Source organism: Dipodomys ordii, unplaced genomic scaffold, assembly GCF_000151885.1.
Source record: "Dipodomys ordii isolate 6190 unplaced genomic scaffold, Dord_2.0 Scaffold83, whole genome shotgun sequence".
Lineage (NCBI taxonomy): Eukaryota > Metazoa > Chordata > Mammalia > Rodentia > Heteromyidae > Dipodomys > Dipodomys ordii.
Genome location: NW_012267299.1, coordinates 456,133 through 473,132, shown reverse-complemented (window position 1 = coordinate 473,132; position 17,000 = coordinate 456,133).

The following is a 17,000-nucleotide window of genomic DNA, read 5'->3' as shown; positions in this document are numbered from 1 at the left end:
AGGAAGGAAGGAAGGAAGGAAGGAAGGAAGGAAGGAAGGAAGGAAGGAAAGGAAGGAAGAAAGGAAGGAAGGGAGGGAGGGAGAGAGGGAGGGAAGGAGGAAGGGAGGGAGGGAGGGAAGGAGGGAGGGAGGGAAGGGGGTAGTTTCAATTGGAGAAAGGCAAATGCTGCTGAGTATTGGCTCAAGGGTTAATAGAATTTTACTCAGGAAGAGGGCAGTTACTCATGACATACTTTCCCACTTTCCTCATACAATGACATGAGAAGCGGCTCTTGTCCGTCTACCAGCTAGACAGGATCATTCCTTGACTCCAAGTGATGGTGTGAAGTTTGTGTTTTGAAAGTGTTATTGCTTAGGATTACATTTAGTTACATACAAGAAAAAAAAACAAAGAGAAAGTCATAACCAAAAGGATCTTATTTTGCTCAACTGAGAAGAAACTTTGAGGGAGGCAGAGTGGTTACAGCTGACCAACCTAGAGCAAGGATTCATGCCTTTTAAGCTGCCTCCTGTCCCAAACTTAGTGTGAGGAAATACTCCTCATCTTTACAAGGGCTGCATTGCCTCCAGCCACCCGGCCCACATTCCAACCAAGAAGACAAAGAAAGGATGTGCACAATTTCCATCTTATCAGAGTCTGCTTTCATCTGAAGCCCCGCCGCCTGTACACTCAGCTGCATGGCATTGGTCACGTTGATTGTTCCTACCTGGAGGAGCGCACCCTTTCTTCTGGCAAGGAAGAAGGAAACTAGATAATAAGGAAGCAACCAGCAATAAGTTCTACAGGGTGACTATGTGAGAGGGGTTAGGCCAGAACATTAACAGCATGTTGACTTCTTAGATTTATTACATAGCTTTGAGAAACAAAAAGATATTAAAAACAATCCATTCAATCCTAATGCTAATAGGAAGTGAAGAATAAATCACAGGCAGTCCTGGACCACTTTTCCTCATAAAATAGGCCAATTTCAGGGTTGAGTGTTAGCTAAAACTCTGGGTTCCAGCCCTTTCACTTTTCTGGACAGTCTGCTCATGTATGCATATATGAATGTATGAAAACCTAATTCCACCTTGCAAAAATAATTGGAAAAAAACCAAGCTCAGCAAGTTGCTAAAGGATCTGAGAGGCCTTATTGAGTGAGCCATTTGGGGCCTGAATGACTGAACTTTTCCTGATGATAGACATGCCAAAAACCTGGTTAATCTCACAGTGTGGGGAACAGGGCAGCTTTGGCTCACAAGAGAAGAGGGAGGGGTTGGAGAGGGAGAGGAAGAGGAGGCCTCCTGGTGACAGACTTATAAGGAAGAGGCCATGGAGACAGAAGAGCTTCTGCCAGTACTGAGATTTAAAAAAAAAAAAAAGCCAAGGCTGCACCCAAGTCCATACAAGATTCCTCAACCAAATGATGGAAGGGTGACATAGACCAAGATGTATTGCACTTATAATCTGACTTGTTGAATTGAAACTCCTTTGTGCAACTATTTAAAGATCATCATCATCATCATTTTTTAAAGGTTCCTGACCTTCATCAGGAGTAGCCAGGCCATAGCTGTTTCATTTTCTCCAGTTCCCCTCCCCCAGCCCTCATTCATACAACTTGTTCCCCACTCCCACCCCCACCCCCCACCCCCAGGGTGCTGTGCTTGAAACAGGGCAGCGTGCTTCTCTGGGAAAGGTTTGCAAGATGCAGACTATACTGTTGGGTTGGGGTGTGTTGTTGTTGTTGTTATTTTGAGATAGGGTCTCACTATGTAGCCCAAGCTGGCCTGGACTTAAAAGTTCCCTCCCTCCTCCAGAATAGCTAAGAATGCCAGCTGGGATTGCAGGCGTGTGCCACCACACCTAGCCCAGGTGATGCTATGAGGCCATCTTCGGATGCCAGGATAGATGGCTTCTCCTCCACACCCTGCCCCCGCCCTCTCTCTGTTGCCATCACCCTACCCTGCCACCCCCCCCACACACACACATACACACATGGCTAGGATAATATCTTCATTAGCTAACTGTGAGCACGTGCCAGAAGCAGTTCATCTAAATGAGCAAGCACTTCCTGGAGGGCCTACTAGAAAGGCTGAGCAGAGCCATGGGCGTGTGCCAAGCCCTAGCAAACTGTATTCTTTCCAGGGGACCGTGCGTGCCAGCGCTGGTCACACCCCAGGCCCAGTCGCCTTGAAGGCTCAGCACTGCTGCCAGCTTCCCCTGCCCACCACCCCTCTGGCTGAGCTTGAGAGATGGCTCTGGGGACATTCCAGTTCGTAATTCATTTAAGCAGGATAAACAGAGCTCCTGCTCTGGAAGATTCTGCCCTGAGCAAAAGGCACTTGGAATCTACTTGGGGGGCTCCCTGTCCCTGCAAAGCACAAATATCCGACGCTACAAGCCACGGTACCCGAGTGAGTGACTTCACATCTCTCATCCAGAAAGTGACATTTGGGCTTAGGAGAACATTGGAGCTGCAAAGGAATTTTACGTGGATTGATTTAGTTTCATTTCTTATTTGGGGGATTTCTGAGACAGGAGTTCACTATGTGTCTCAAGCTGGCTTGGAACTCACTATGTATATTGGCAGGGTTGGCTTTGAACTTGAGATCCTCTGGCCTCAGCTTCCCAGGTTCTAGGATTATAGGTGTGAGGCTCTATACCCAGCTACAAAAATTTTATAGAGGTGCCACAAACAAAACTTGATTCAATTTTTTAACAATGTATAAAAATAAACCAGAGATACAATCAAATATATTATGAGTCAAATTGTAGCCCATTGAGTAAACATCTATTTGTATGGAAACCCTACAGTAAGGCTGTCCTGTCCCTCAGGAGTATACCAAGATGGCGAACAAAACAAACAACAACAACAACAAAAATCAAGCTGTTTTGTCACATTTGCTCTGTTTGGTTGAAACAGGTTTTCACCATATGCTTTAATCTTGACTGAATTCTCTACAGAGTCCCAATCTTGAATTTGAGATCGAACCTCAGCCTCTCAAATGCTGGGATTACAGGTGTGTGCCATCACACCAGTTGTAATCTACCTCAAAGCAACAACTACAAACTCTGTTACCATATGCTGCTAGTTACCTGAATAAGGATTTCCTTAGTATTGTATAACCCACCATTCCAGAAATACACTGGGTTCACAGGCATATCTATCTGCTCTTTTCCATCTAACATTGATTTCTTGGGGGCAGAAGGGGAAGTTACCAAAACAGCCTGATTGGTTAGCTTACAATTTAACCTCATTGAAACGTCCAAAGGTGTTAATTCTAATAAAATGCTGTTTTGTCTGATTTTCTGTATGTATCCTAATATGGTTATATTACTAAAATGTTTGAAAGGCATTGGGACAACGATGTAAAGGAAGCTCAGTTTAGTGTCTGGGAACCTGTCCCTGGTCAGAGAATCAGGTGACAGTGGTCATTAGGTTTTTTTGTTTTGTTTTGTTTGTTTGGCCAGTCCTCGACCTTGAAATCAGGGCCTAGGTGCTGTCCCTGTGCCTCTTTGTGTTCAAGGCTAATGCTCTACCACTTGAGCCACAGAGCCACTTCTGGCTTTTTCTGAGTAGGTTATTGGAGATAGGAGTCTCCTGCCCAGGTTGGCTTTGAACCATGACCCTCAGATCTCAGCTTCCTGAGTAGCTAGGATCACAGGTGTGAGCCACCAGCTGGACTAGTCAGTGAGGTTAAATAGAGAAAGGACAGTTAAAGATTCTTTGCACATATCAAGAGCTCCCTAAGTACCAGTTCCTTGGCAGAGCCAAGCCTTGGGAGGGATGTGAATCTGTTCTAGGTTGCTAGAGAGCTAGGAAGCCATTGCAGAACAGGGCAGGTGTCAGCAGGCAATGAGCAGATCAGACTATTTGGGGTAGTGTTTTAGGGGGGAAGCAGGAGGCAGTGTGGGAAAAGAACAGATGCTTGGAGACCTCCAAGGGAATCCTCTCAGCTGGTAAAATTCAGCCCTAGCCCTTAACTGCTGATTTCATAGCATGTCCCGCTAGGCCGCTAGGGCACACACAGTAGTTTCGCTGGCCAGGACATCCTGAGACCTGCGGCGGCATAGGTGGTGGTGGGGTGGCTGTTCCATGCAGCTGGAGGGACAGGAAGCAGCTATGAGTTGAGACAGCAATTCTCAAACTGAGTAGGGATTACCTGAGAGTTTGGGGAAAGCCAGGTTCTAGACCCTACCTCTCAGCCTGAAGAGGTTTAGCTTGAAGCTGGAGAACATTCATTTCTAAGAGAGTCCCAGGTGAGATTCATTCTGCTGGTGAGTGACACTGAGTTAAATATTGATAGGATACAACACATTTTCAGCACAGTGCAGAGGGAGACAGCTATCAGAGACAGGAAGAAGCCTTCAGTAGAATAAAGGGCACTTCCTTTTAAAATAAAAGGGACTAGGGTAGTGGCTCAAGTGGTAGAGCGTTTAGCCTAGCAAACTCAAGGCCTTGGGTTCAACCCCCAGTAGCCTAAAAGTAAATCAATTAATCAATGCAATTGAATTAAATCAGGAGTGTCCCCCTCCATGATTCATGGATGGGAGTTAAAGAGAAACATCAGATCTGAATCCACAGAGAGTGGAAGAGAGAAGTCCTAGAAACAAAAAGAAACAGGGTAGTGGTCTGCCCCAAGAATAAAATGAAGAGGAAAAGCAAGATCAGAGTGTGAGCTGGAAATAAACATACATGAAGGAAAATCCAAATGCACATACAAAGCATTCTTCATGGTTGCAGTTATCTGAACAGCATAAGGATGTCTTTCTAGAAAACCCTGTTTTAGGAAAGGACTTCCGCGTGATGCCAAGAGATCTTAACCAACGACTGCAAATAGAGCCAGAATAATTTGTCACACACTCATTACTCCATTTGCTTTATACTTCCTTCATGATTCCCAGAATGAACACCTTTTTCTTGGTAAAGAAGACATTACTGCTCATTACTAGCTTCAAATAACATGCTACAACTTAACAGAATCTCTCAGAAAGCCACTATCCTTTGTTGCGATAATCTGGGAAAAAAAGGCCCAAGACAAATTCTTTGCCAACATAGTGGCGGGTACAGTTGTATTATTTTCAAATTTGCTGTTAAAATCCAGTACTAAAACCTTTGAAAGAGACAAACAGATGTCCTGTAGCCGGGTGTTGTGGCTTCAACTGGGAAAATATATGACTCATTTCTATAAACTTATTAAAATATTTCCTTTCTTTCATAATTTAGCCACAAGCATTAATTAAAGCATCAAAGAATATGTATTTGGGCCTATAAAATCTTCATAATGAGACAAAGCAAAAGGAACAACTATTGAACAATTGGAACCTTAAAAATGCATTTTCAAATAACCAGACTGGAGTTGAACATTTTCCTTTAGCAAAGTTAAACCCCCAAAAGAAAACCAAAAATGAAGACATAAACCAAATTGCTTTTAAGAATTATCCTGTGGCAAAGTTAGACTTTATTTGTGCTCACCAATCTAGACTTTATTTGTGCTCACTGATCCATATTTATATATGGTGAAGACAGTCCACAGCTTAAGCTCCTTTTTGACTTGGTGTTGAAGAGCTCATTCTCTTACAGAATAGATTGTTATGCTTGGTGGAAAGAGGGTTGGGACAGATACACAAATCTTTCAGTCTGCCAATAAACTAAACACTGCAGAAAAGAGTACCTACCTGAGTAGAAGATCCTGCTCTTCTACCTGAGCAGAAGATCCTGAATCTTATGCACAGGAATCTGTGCACCCTTTCCTGACTACCCAAGTATTAGAAATAGGTTGTTTTAGATTTTCTTATAGCCACATTTTTAGGGTATATCCTATGTGCTGGATATCATGCTGGGACAAGGAATATAATGAGTAAGACTGAAAGGTCTTTGCCCCCATGTGTAGTGTATTTTGTGTGTGTGTGTGTGTATGTGAATGGTAGAAAGGCTAAGCAGGTGCTGGGAAGTTGGCTCAGTGGTAGAGCGCTTGCCTCGCATGCATGAGGCCCTCAGTTCGATTCTTCAGCATCACATAAGCAGAAAAAAGCTGGAAGTGGCACTGTGGCTCAAGTAGTAGACCGCTAGCCTTGAGCTGAAGAGCTGAGGCCCAGGCCCAGAGTTCAGACCTCACAACCAGCCCTCCAAAGAAAGAAAGAAAGACAGACAGACAGACTAGGCAATATAATAAAGAGTTTTAAAAATGGGGATGGTGGTGTACACTTGTATTCCCAGCACTCAGGAGTCTCAGGCAGGATCTCTGGGTTACATAGCCTGTCTCAAAACCTGCTTGGATTCTGGGATATTAAGAAAGGCTTCCCTGAAGCAGAACATCTAACCTAAAACATGAGTAACAGTGGGTAAGCTACTGGGGTGCTCTCTGAGCAGGGCATCTGCATGTACACAGTCCCCAGAAGGAGAGGTGGGGATATGTGTGATGGGCTCCATTTTGGAGCTGCTGACTACTGTATCTGTGGGACATAGGGTGGCTGTGTATGTGGTGCATGGCTCAGCGGCGAGGCCTGCATTGAGCATACAGACCTAGGGGGCAGGAGTCTGTACATGATGAGTGTAAGCAGCATCACCCCAGGAGAATGGGATCCAAGAAGCCCATAAAAAGAGAGTCAAGGAAGGAGTGAGCCCAAGAACTTTGTGGAAATCAAGCAAGTGAAGGGCAGAGGCTTTTGATTGTATTTTATCTCTCTATCGCTGGTGACTTGGGCAAGAGCTGTTCCATAGCAGGGAAACGATAGAAGACAGGTAGATGAACTGAGGAGACAGAAGAAGGTGAGGAAGTGTAAGAGCTATCTTTCTAGAAGTGTGGCTGGGTGATCCACACAAGGCTAGGGAGACTCTGTTCACTTGTGTGCTTAGAGGTCAGGGCAGGAAAAAGAATTTCAGGTTGGGAGAGAGAGAAAGGCAACAGAGGGTCAAGGATCTGGAATCGGTGAGACAGTAGGGGAGGTACTGGTTCCCACACAAGAAGCCATGGATTGGGGCTGGGAAGGTGGCTCAGTGGTAGGGCGCTTGCCTTGCATGCATGAGGCCCTGGGTTCGATTCCTCAGCACCACATAAGCAAAAAGAAAAAAGCCAGAAGTGGTGCTGCGGCTCAAGTGGTAGAGTGCTAGCCTTGAGTTGAAAGGCTGAGGCACAGTGCCCAGGCCCAGAGTTCAGGCCCCACAACTGGACCCCCCCCCAAAAAAAAAAAGAAGCCATGGATTATGCTAAGGTTGGTCTAATTGAAGCTTTTGGCTTTCAGTGGAAAGGATTTTGTTGCTGTTTGTTGCTCCTAGATAGGAATTGATAAGGAGAAGCTCTTCCAATTATTCCCCCCAACCCTCCCTTGTGTTTTTTTTTATTATTTTTAAATTATTGTAAAGATGCTATACAGAGGGGTTACAGTTACATGAGAAAGGTAATGAGTACATTTCTTGTCAAACATTGTTGCTGCCTCCTTTGTTTTTCTCCTACTATCCCTTCCCTCCCCTACTACCCTACTCTTCCCCCCCCCAACCCCAAGTTATAAAGTTCATTTCCAACATAGTATCTTGTGAGTCTCATTGTTGCAATGGCTCATCCTCTGTGTCCATATTTCAGCATTTTGTTATTCCCCTTCCCCTCCCCAAATCAGATAAATGTATATATAAGATGCAGGGTATCAAAACTGGACACGAGAGGTTTTTTGTTGTGGTGGTTGTTTTTAATGTACCCTGTGATCTTCTTTTGTTTCTTTTGTATTTTCTTCCCCCTATCCCCTGTTGTCACTGTATTTGATTTTGGTTCTCTAGTGGTTTTTGGAATCTTCAAAGAGCAGCTATGGCCAACAGCCAACAGCAGCAAGTGGCGCCCTCTTGTGTTCCAGCTCTTATATCCGTGAGCTCTACAGCAAGTGTTACAACTCTTGGGCCCTGGATACCAGGAGGCGTGGCAAGGGTGTCTGCACCAATCATGGCTGGTCAAGGGTGTCTGCACCAATCATGGCTGGTCATGCACAGGAAGGCCTGTGCTTGCACCATACCTGGCACAATGCTTCAGTCAGCAGTCATGCCTGTGATGGGCTGTGTTTGTACTGGAGGAAATGTTCCCCTCTCTGGCATGGGTGGGAATAGCTGTAGGATTCTCTTGAGTCCATTTGTGATGGGGGCGAGGGGAGTCCTCTGCAAGCTGTTTTCTGGGACAGTGACTTCAGGAGCCAGAGTTGTACTTTGACAGCAAGCTGAGGTCTCAAGATATCGTGGAGTGGTCAAAGCAGCTGGTCCTGGGATGAGGGCAGTTAGGCAGGACACCAGGAAAGGATCTAAGAGCTGTCAGGAAGTCAGATTGCCTGGCCCCTAACGTCTTCACTAATTAAAGGAAGAAATGAATGAATAAAACTTTATCATTAACATGAGCAGTGTTTTAACAGCGTCTAATTGGGCTCAAACTATGCTTCCCCTCCTGCCCGAGGAGAGGTCTCTACCTTCAGTTTCACTAATAAATTTCTATCCCAAGAGTTTTCAAATAGAAGAACAAAGAGCAAATAGGCAGTAGGTCAGAGCAACGATCTGAAATCCACCACTGAGGGAACCTTTTACCCAACAAATGATCCAAGGACAATGCCAAAAAAGCAGAAAATCCTACCAGACCATATGCCCAGAGGACATTGTGCAGCCAGATGTGATGTGGATGGAACAAGATTCCCAGAGCAAATTTCTGCATGCTCTTCCAGCTCCAGGCTGTTCAGAATCTAGAGATCCTGGGTCCTCAAATGACTGACACTGTTCACACCTATAGCCAGGCCATGACTGGCCTCCTCCCTAGTACAGCTTCCACTGTTCGGAGATCCCATTAGGTAGGACCCACAAGGGATAAAGCCAGGCATCATATACTACAATTGGGATTGACCTTGCAATTGACCTTGCTGTGCACTGGTGCTGATGATAACAATTTGCAATAGGTCAATACTACATTTTGCCATCTGTTATTGCCTCAGGCATTGGAACTATCAAAACAGGTGTAGGCTGGAAAAGTCTTTATATCTGTGTGAGTTGTATGCAAAGTACGTGAGAATGTGTGTGTGCATGTTCCTCTTCCCTTGGGCCTTTGATGAACTGACACACGTAGTCACATCATGCTGCCTTTGATAACCCTCAAGTCAGCTTTGTGCCCTCAGGCTTAGAAGTAAACACCATTACATCTGGAAGTAGAAACTGTTTTAAAATATTCAATTCGTTTGGGTTAAAGACATTATAGAGAGTTTGGAAAATATAAAACAGACTAATAAAAGTGACTTGTAGTGCTAATTCCTGGAGATAATCAGTGAGATGTATTTAATCTATTTTATTTTAGTCTTTTTGCCTGTCTCTGTCTCTTTCTGTGTCTCTTTATCTCTATGTCTGTTTCCGTCTTCTTATCAGTCCCTTTCTTTCTTTCGTAAGGCTTGAACTCTGGGCCTGGGTGCTGTCTCTCAGCTCTTCAGCTCAAGACTAGCACTCTACCACTTCAGCCACAGCACCACTTCCGGTTTTCTGGTGGTTAATTGGAGATAAGAGTCTCACGAACTTTTCTGCCCAGGCTGGCTTTGAACTACGATCCTCAGATCTCAGCCTCCTGAGTAGCTAGGATTACAGGCATGAGCCACCAGCACCCAGCTTCTTTCTTTCTTTCTGCCCTTCTCTTTTTCTATCTCTGTTTCTCTCTCTGTCTTTTATGTTGTCAGTCTCTCCCCTCTCTCCTCTCTCTTCTCTTGTCTTCCCTCCCCCCCATACAATTGTGTCTCTTGCCCTTTGCACTGAACTAAATCAGGAAATATAAAAGCAATAACATTTGCCTCTTGATTTCTTTCTACATTTTTCCTTCCTTCTTTGCCAGTATTCCTTTATTTTGGAGTATTTCCATTTCTATCCAAGTTCAATTCAAAAACGTAAAGCAGTTTATGCTTTTCCAGTTTTATTTCCTCCCTACACTTGTTAAAAGAGACCAGTAAAAGAAAAGTTTTCCAGATTACGATAGATCCACCTCCAACTATATAACTGGTTCAATTTAGAGTCTTAGGATAATGATCTGCCACCATATGTGGGTTGTAACTTGAGGTTTTCATAAAAACATGTCTTAGATGAATGGATTATGCCCCAATGCTGAGTAGCTGGCTTGTTTCTAGAAGTTACGTACCTGACACTTGCCCATGCAAGCTTATAGTGCCTTGGGATGAAGGTAGGTGGGTGCCAGTGGCTCACGCCTGTTATCCTGACTATTCAGGAGGCTGAGATTCATGGGTTGCATTCAAATTCAGTTGGAGCAGCAACATCCTGTGAGCATCGTATCTCCAATTAACCACCCAAAAGCCAGAAATGGATGTGTGGCTCAAGTGGTAGAATGCCAGCCTTGAGTGAAAAAGCTAAGGGACAGGCCCTGAGTTCAAGCCCCATTATGAGCAAAAGAAGAAGGAGGAGGAGGAGGAGGAGGAAAGAAAGAGAGAGAGAAAGAAAAGAGAGAGAGAGAGAGAGAGAAAGAAAGAAAGAAAGAAAGAAAGAAAGAAAGAAAGAAAGAAGGAAAGAAAGAAAGAAAGAAAAAGGGAAAGCAATTATCTTACTTAAGCCTACACATTTCTGGGGAGCTGGGGTCAGCCACAAAGCCATTGGGGGAAAAAATGTTTCTGTGTGCCATAGAATGCAGCTCCTTTGCAAGGGGAGAGGTCAGTTTGCAAACAGCTTGGCTTTTAAATGGAGTGATCTCTTGAGGCCAGGAGCCTAGATAGAGTAAGGGGCAGCAAATCTCAGGAATCAGCCACCCCTCCACCCCCCCACCCCCACCCCTGCCACACACACACCTCACCCCCTGCCCCAGTCACTCTTAGTTCAAAACAAAAACAAAACAGAAAATACTTCAAACTTAGCTTTGCAAAGCCCAATGCCCTCCCCCCTCAAACTCTCTGTAACCGCTTCTGCTTGGATTATTTTCATTTGGGTTGTGTTTTTCTGGCTGAGGGCCAGGCCCTTGTCTTTGTGTATTTGTAAAGTGCCATGTCTGCTCACTGGTCTTTAGAAATTACAGACAATAACTGGAATGCCAAGAACTGGCAGCTCAAACCTCACCGCCTTTCTGCACTGATGCTCTGCCTGAAAACCAGAATGGAATATTTTTATAAGGCAATATTGAAACATTCTAATCCCAAGAAATGAAATGAAGTCTCCATTAGCTGTATATAAACCAGCGCGTTGTGTTGGCGCAGTGTCCCTGCCCCTCGCATGGTCGCCGGATGCCACGCTAACAAGCTGCCGCTCTGCGGTCAGGACAAAAAGCAGCCTGTCGTTTCTGAGGAGCCAGCCTCACGACAGCTTCATGACAGCGATGGAGGGTTAGACTTCACGCCGCCCTCTGTCCTTTTGGTGCCAACCTCCGGGAGATCCAGAAGTTCCTTGAGCGTGATGGTTTTCATCTTGTGACATGGATCTGGCTCAGTTCAAGTTGGAGAATTTAGGAGCCACAGAAAGAGAGTGCAGCAATGGAGACATGGAAATGTGAATGCTGGAGTCAGTTGAGAGGAACCAAGAAGCTGGTTCAACACTCCAAAAATAAAGCAGAGAGAGAGCAGAAATGCCTTTCCTTCTTCCTTCCTTCTTTTTCTCCCTGCCTCCCTGTCTCCTTCTTGTCCTCCTCCTTTCTTCCCTCTCTCTCTCATCTTTTCTTCCTTCCTTCCTTCCTTCCTTTTTTCCTTCCTTCTTTCTCTCCCTTCTTTGTTCTTCCCCTTCCCATGCTACTTTGAACATGCGTGTGTGCATGTGTGAGCGTGTGTGTGTGCATGTGTGTGCATGTGTATGCTAGTACTAGGGCTTGAACTCATGCCTGGGCACTATCTAGCTTTTTTACTCGACTGGCACTCTACCACTTGAGCCATACTTCCACTTCTAGCTTTTTGCTGACTAATTGGAGAGAAGAGTCTCACTGCCTTTTCAGCCCAGGTTGGTTTTGAACTTCAAGCCTCAGCTCTCAGCTTCTTGAGTGGCAGGAGTTATAGATGTGAGGCACGAGCACCTGGCCCCTCTACATCCTTCCCCTTCTTCCTTCTTCCTTTTTTTCTCCCTCTTTCTCCCTTTCTTTCAATTAAAAAAAAATTTTTTTGGTCCAGTCATGAGGCTTGAACTCTGGGCCTGGGCACCGTCCCTCAGCTCTTCAGCTCAAGGCTAGCACTCTACCACTTGAGCCACAGCACCACTTCTAGCTTTTTTCTTTTTGCTTATGTGGTGCTGAGGAATCGAACCCAGGGCCTCAGGCATGCCAGGCAAACGCTCTACCACTGAGCCACCTTCCCAGCCCTCTTTCAATAAAATTTTACAGTATGTTTTCTCCTCCTCACTGTGATTGTGGTCAAGACTTCAAAAAATGCAGAGGTAACTTGAGAGTAACCTTTAAGATAGCAATTCCTGTTAGAAGGTGTAGATGGCCAAACAGGCCTTGAAGGTGTCTGTACCAGCATCCCCGCCTCAGAAGGAGCCCCTGGTAAAGCAGAGCTGAGCTGAGCTGCCCGACAAGAACTTGCACACAGAGGGTGTGTGAAGCGCTCCTGCACAAGGCCAATGCCACCCACGAGAAGTGCTCCTCCCTCTCCTGACCCTACGCACTGAAAAAGGGCTGGAGCTCCTAAAATGAGCTGGCAGCTAATGCCAGCAGAGTGTTAGAGCAAGCCCAGCCACGGCACTGTAAAGCCAGGAACATTTCAGCTATACTCAGAGTGTGGAGTTTAATGACCCGAGGTCATTGTCATAGAACCCTGAAACGCATCATCCCACCGGGCACACGGCTCTCTGTCCTTCAACCAACCCTAGGAAACACAGACAGAGCTCGGCCAGAATACAAACTTGTAAGTTGCCTTCTTTTTTTTTTTTTTTTTCATTTTAGAGATCAAGAGCCAAAAATATTGAACCCAATACAAACCTCATGAAAACCAGGTTGTAAAACCTGCAGTTCAGTTTTTCATTGCAGCTTTGTTCCCAAATGTACATTATTGAGGAAAAGCAATTTAAAAAATATAAGTTTTTAAACAATTGTGACTACTATAAGAGGATTTTTTATGAGAACATTGTTCAACGTAGTCACATCTTATTTCTAAAAATAGACAACGCAAATGAATCGCAGATGTTGATTTACAAGAAAAATAGTAAAGTGTATAAAGCAAAACGTATTTGAAGGGAACATGGAGACTCTCATTAGGAACAATCCCATAGAAAGTCCCTCCCTTAACCCACCAGGAAATTCCAAGGCCTGGCCAAACTAATGCCTGCAGATATATATGCATACAGCGAGCATTGCTGTGGCAGCCCTGGGACCAGCATGCAAACAGAGCTGAAGACAGGAGCACCCAGCAGAAGCTTCTCTGCTAAGATGGAGCACCGGCAAGTGGGGAGGGGTGTTCTGAAGGCACAATCCTCACTTGTTGGTCTCTCTCAGAATCATCTAGAATGCTAGTTACGAGCAGATTCCTGTCCCCTCCTCCCCCACCTCCTGCTGGCTACCTGTCCTGTTTCAGTGTACCTAGGGTAAGGCTGGGGATAAGTTCAGCACCGGAGAGCTTGCCTACATGCACAGAACCCTAGGTTTGGTGCCAGCACTACAAGTATACCTAGGGTATTGCCCAGAAATCTGCTTGTTCAACAGCACTCTGGGCATTCTGCTAGGAGGAGAACACGACCACATTCAGAAACACTCCTGAGGGAAACTACTGAAATCAGTTTCCCATCTCCAGAATCCCTCCTGCCTTTGCCAAAGGGGGCTCAAGGGCGCATCTAATAGGTTTTGTTAATACCTGAGGGAGTCTCTAATTGCTGAGGTTTTAAGACCTACAATAGAAACTGCTAGAAGTAACTACATCCACATTTTGCATGGAGACTGGGAATTATTTCCAGTTAACCTATGGACCATAAGTAATCTGCATGAGGGTAGACTACCAGACATAAAAGGTGTGATTCTGGAAATATAACCCTCTCTCTGCCAATATTGCATGACCATCAAAAGATTCCTTCCCTTCCAAAGCTTGGAATCTTAGCCTGTGGCCCGGAGATTGAACTTTCTGCTCCTGTGAGGGTGGGTGTGGCCATGTGACTTGTTTGGGCCAATGAAATGGGATAGGAAGTGGGGACCTTTAAGAACCATGCTTTGGTTCAGCTTTTCCTCTGCCCTCCTCTGTAAGAGTAGCATGTCCCAGACACGAACAGCTCCTTTCATCTTGACCTAAGGCAGAAGGATGAATGGTGGTATGGGAAGGTCAGAGCAGCAGCAAAGTCCACAGCAGCCAGGGTAGAGAAACAGGCCTCACTGCTGTGAGTCCCTGCAATGGTGGAGTTGCTGACCCTGCAGCTAACTAAGGCCAAGCCAGCTTCTCCGTGGCACTGGTGAAATACTCCACTGGGAGTGGCTCAGGGAGATGTTTTGGTCCTGGTTCTGTCTGGAATTTTCTCTTGTCATCTGAACTCTTTGCATTTCATACCATGTCCTTTTAGTTGACATAATTAAAATTTAATGGCAGAAAATTATGAGTAGTTTTATGCTCAAAGTTAAGGGTTGTGATAACAAAGCTTCTCCAGATGTATCTCAGTGAGTTGTGTGGTGGTGATGGTGGTATAAGCGTGAGTGTGTGTACTGGGGCTTGAACTCAGGGCCTGGACACTATCTCTTAACTGTTTTGCTCAAGGATGATGCTCTACCATTTGAGCCACAGCTCCCCTTCTGGCTTGTTTATGGTAAATTGGAGATAAGAGTTTCACAGACTTTCCTATCTAGGCTGGCTTTGAATACTGATCTTCAGATCTCAGCCTCCTGAGTAGCTAGGGTTACAGGTGTGAACCACAGACAACTTGCATTAATTCTTAATAATAGTACAGAATATAGGACACTCGGTTTTACAGTGAGGCCTACCACCAATGGCAGGCATTTGTGTGTCGAGTTACAGTTTCTTGTCTCACTCTGTGCTCTGCTCACAGTCATCTGTCTTATGAGTCTCTAGAACTATGGTAGCATGAAAGAGTGATTATTTCCCTTTACTTTGTGGTATTAGAACACAAAAGAATTCCATTTGAGGCTAGGCTTTTAGAATTCTAATATGGGCTCCATGACATTTCCCAAATAATATGATCAAATATTGGTATGGAAAATAAGCCTCAGTGGTTTAACCATGCCATGTCCCCACTGTGGTATGCCCGAGAGCACACATCACTGTCAGAGCGTACTAGTGAATTAAGATGGCTGGAGAACATGGGCTGAGTTGTAGTTCTTCATTGCAGATCTCACATGGCCCAGATCTCACACCAGCAGCACCATGGCTGCTGCTGGTTGGGACTCTCCCACTTTTCTGTAAGCACACCAGGACTTTCTTTTTTTGTCAGTTGTGAGGCTTGAACTGAGGATTCAAGCTAGTACTTAAGACTAGTATTCTTCCCTTTTGAGCCACAGTGCCATTTCCAGTTTTCTGGTGGTTCATTGTAGATAAAAGGCTCACCCCTGTAATCCTAGCTACTCAGGAGGCTGAGATCTGAGAATCGTGGTGCAAAGCCAGCCCAGGCAGGAAAGTCCATGAGACTCTTATCTCCAATGAACCACCAGAAAACTGGAAACGGTGCTGTGGCTCAAGTGGTAGAGTGCTAGCCTTGAGCTAAAGAGCTGGGAGACAGCACCCAGGCCCAGAGTTCAAGCCCCATGACTGACAAAAAAAAAAGTCTTGCTGACTTTCTTGCGGGGGGCTGGCTTTGAACTGCAAGCAATGCTCAGATCTCAGCCTCCTGAGGATTATAAGTGTGAACCCCCAGCACCTAGCAACACACCAGGGCTTTTACCATGTCAACTTCCAGGTTTTCTATGTTATGTTGGACTATACCCTGGAGCTAGTCTAAAGTTCAAAGGTCTACAGATTGGACTGGAAAAGGCTGGAGTTTTGAAAGTAAGAGAGAGTCCAAGTTCCCCTGTTCAGATTTCTATCTCTCCTCTCCTCTGCTGCTATAGATCATATGTTGAATGTTCTCCAAAGGAACTTGTGACTAACGTTTGTTCCTCAGCAAGTCACTGTTGGAAGGAGTAGAACTTTAAGAGGCAGAGTATAATGGGAGATCTCAGGCCAATGAGGTGTGTATGTCAGTGACCTAAAGATTGTGAGTCTTGACCCATTCCTTTTCTCTTCCTTTCCTGGGTCATGAGGGAAATGAGTTTACTCTACCAGATGCTTCCACCATAATGTGCAGCTTTGACACAGGCCCAAAGCAATGGAGGCCAACCAGTTATGGACTACAACATCTAAAATTATGAGGCAAACAACCTTTCTCTCTTTGTGAGTTTATGATGTCTTTGTGTTCATTCTGTTCTTTATGAGTTCATTATTTATGATAGTGATGGTAAACTGTCTGATACTCTCATTTCACAGTCTTCACAAGATAAGGTTGCCCTGAGCACTGGAGTGTACATGCTACAGCTCCCATCTCAAGTACAAGAGGTGTCTCTCCATGAGTCTCAATTCCCCCATAGCATCTATCCGACAAGTACTTACTGGACATTCAGATCACTCAGACATGGTGGTAAATGCTTGGGGTTCATGGGGAATGAAGACGAGTTATGTAGAATGTGAGATGGGGATACAGAATTAAATCCCATAAACCTGGTCTCTAGTTGCCCAACTGTGTAGATTTCATCCAGAGGGGTCCTTGCCAGCTGGACATGTACCACAAAAGGTGACACACACACACCACACACAACCTAAGAGAAATGTCAATGGCCATGTCTCTGCTTTGCGAGCTCACCCACTCAGACATGCTCTCCTATGCTTGTCACTCGTGTTTGACCAATCCGTGAGGAATCTAATAACCTTTTTCTGCGTTAGCTCTTCTTATTCAGAGCTATGTCAGTGGCTCATGCTATTAATTTCATCTCATGGGGGAAAAAAACCCACAAAACTGAGAAACTGGCAATGCAAGAAGAGTTTGCTGACTTTGGTGTTTCTTGGGTATCATTTCTTATGGGTCTTTGAAGATCAATGATTTTGAAAATTGAACCAAATGATGTCTAAGAGTTTATTT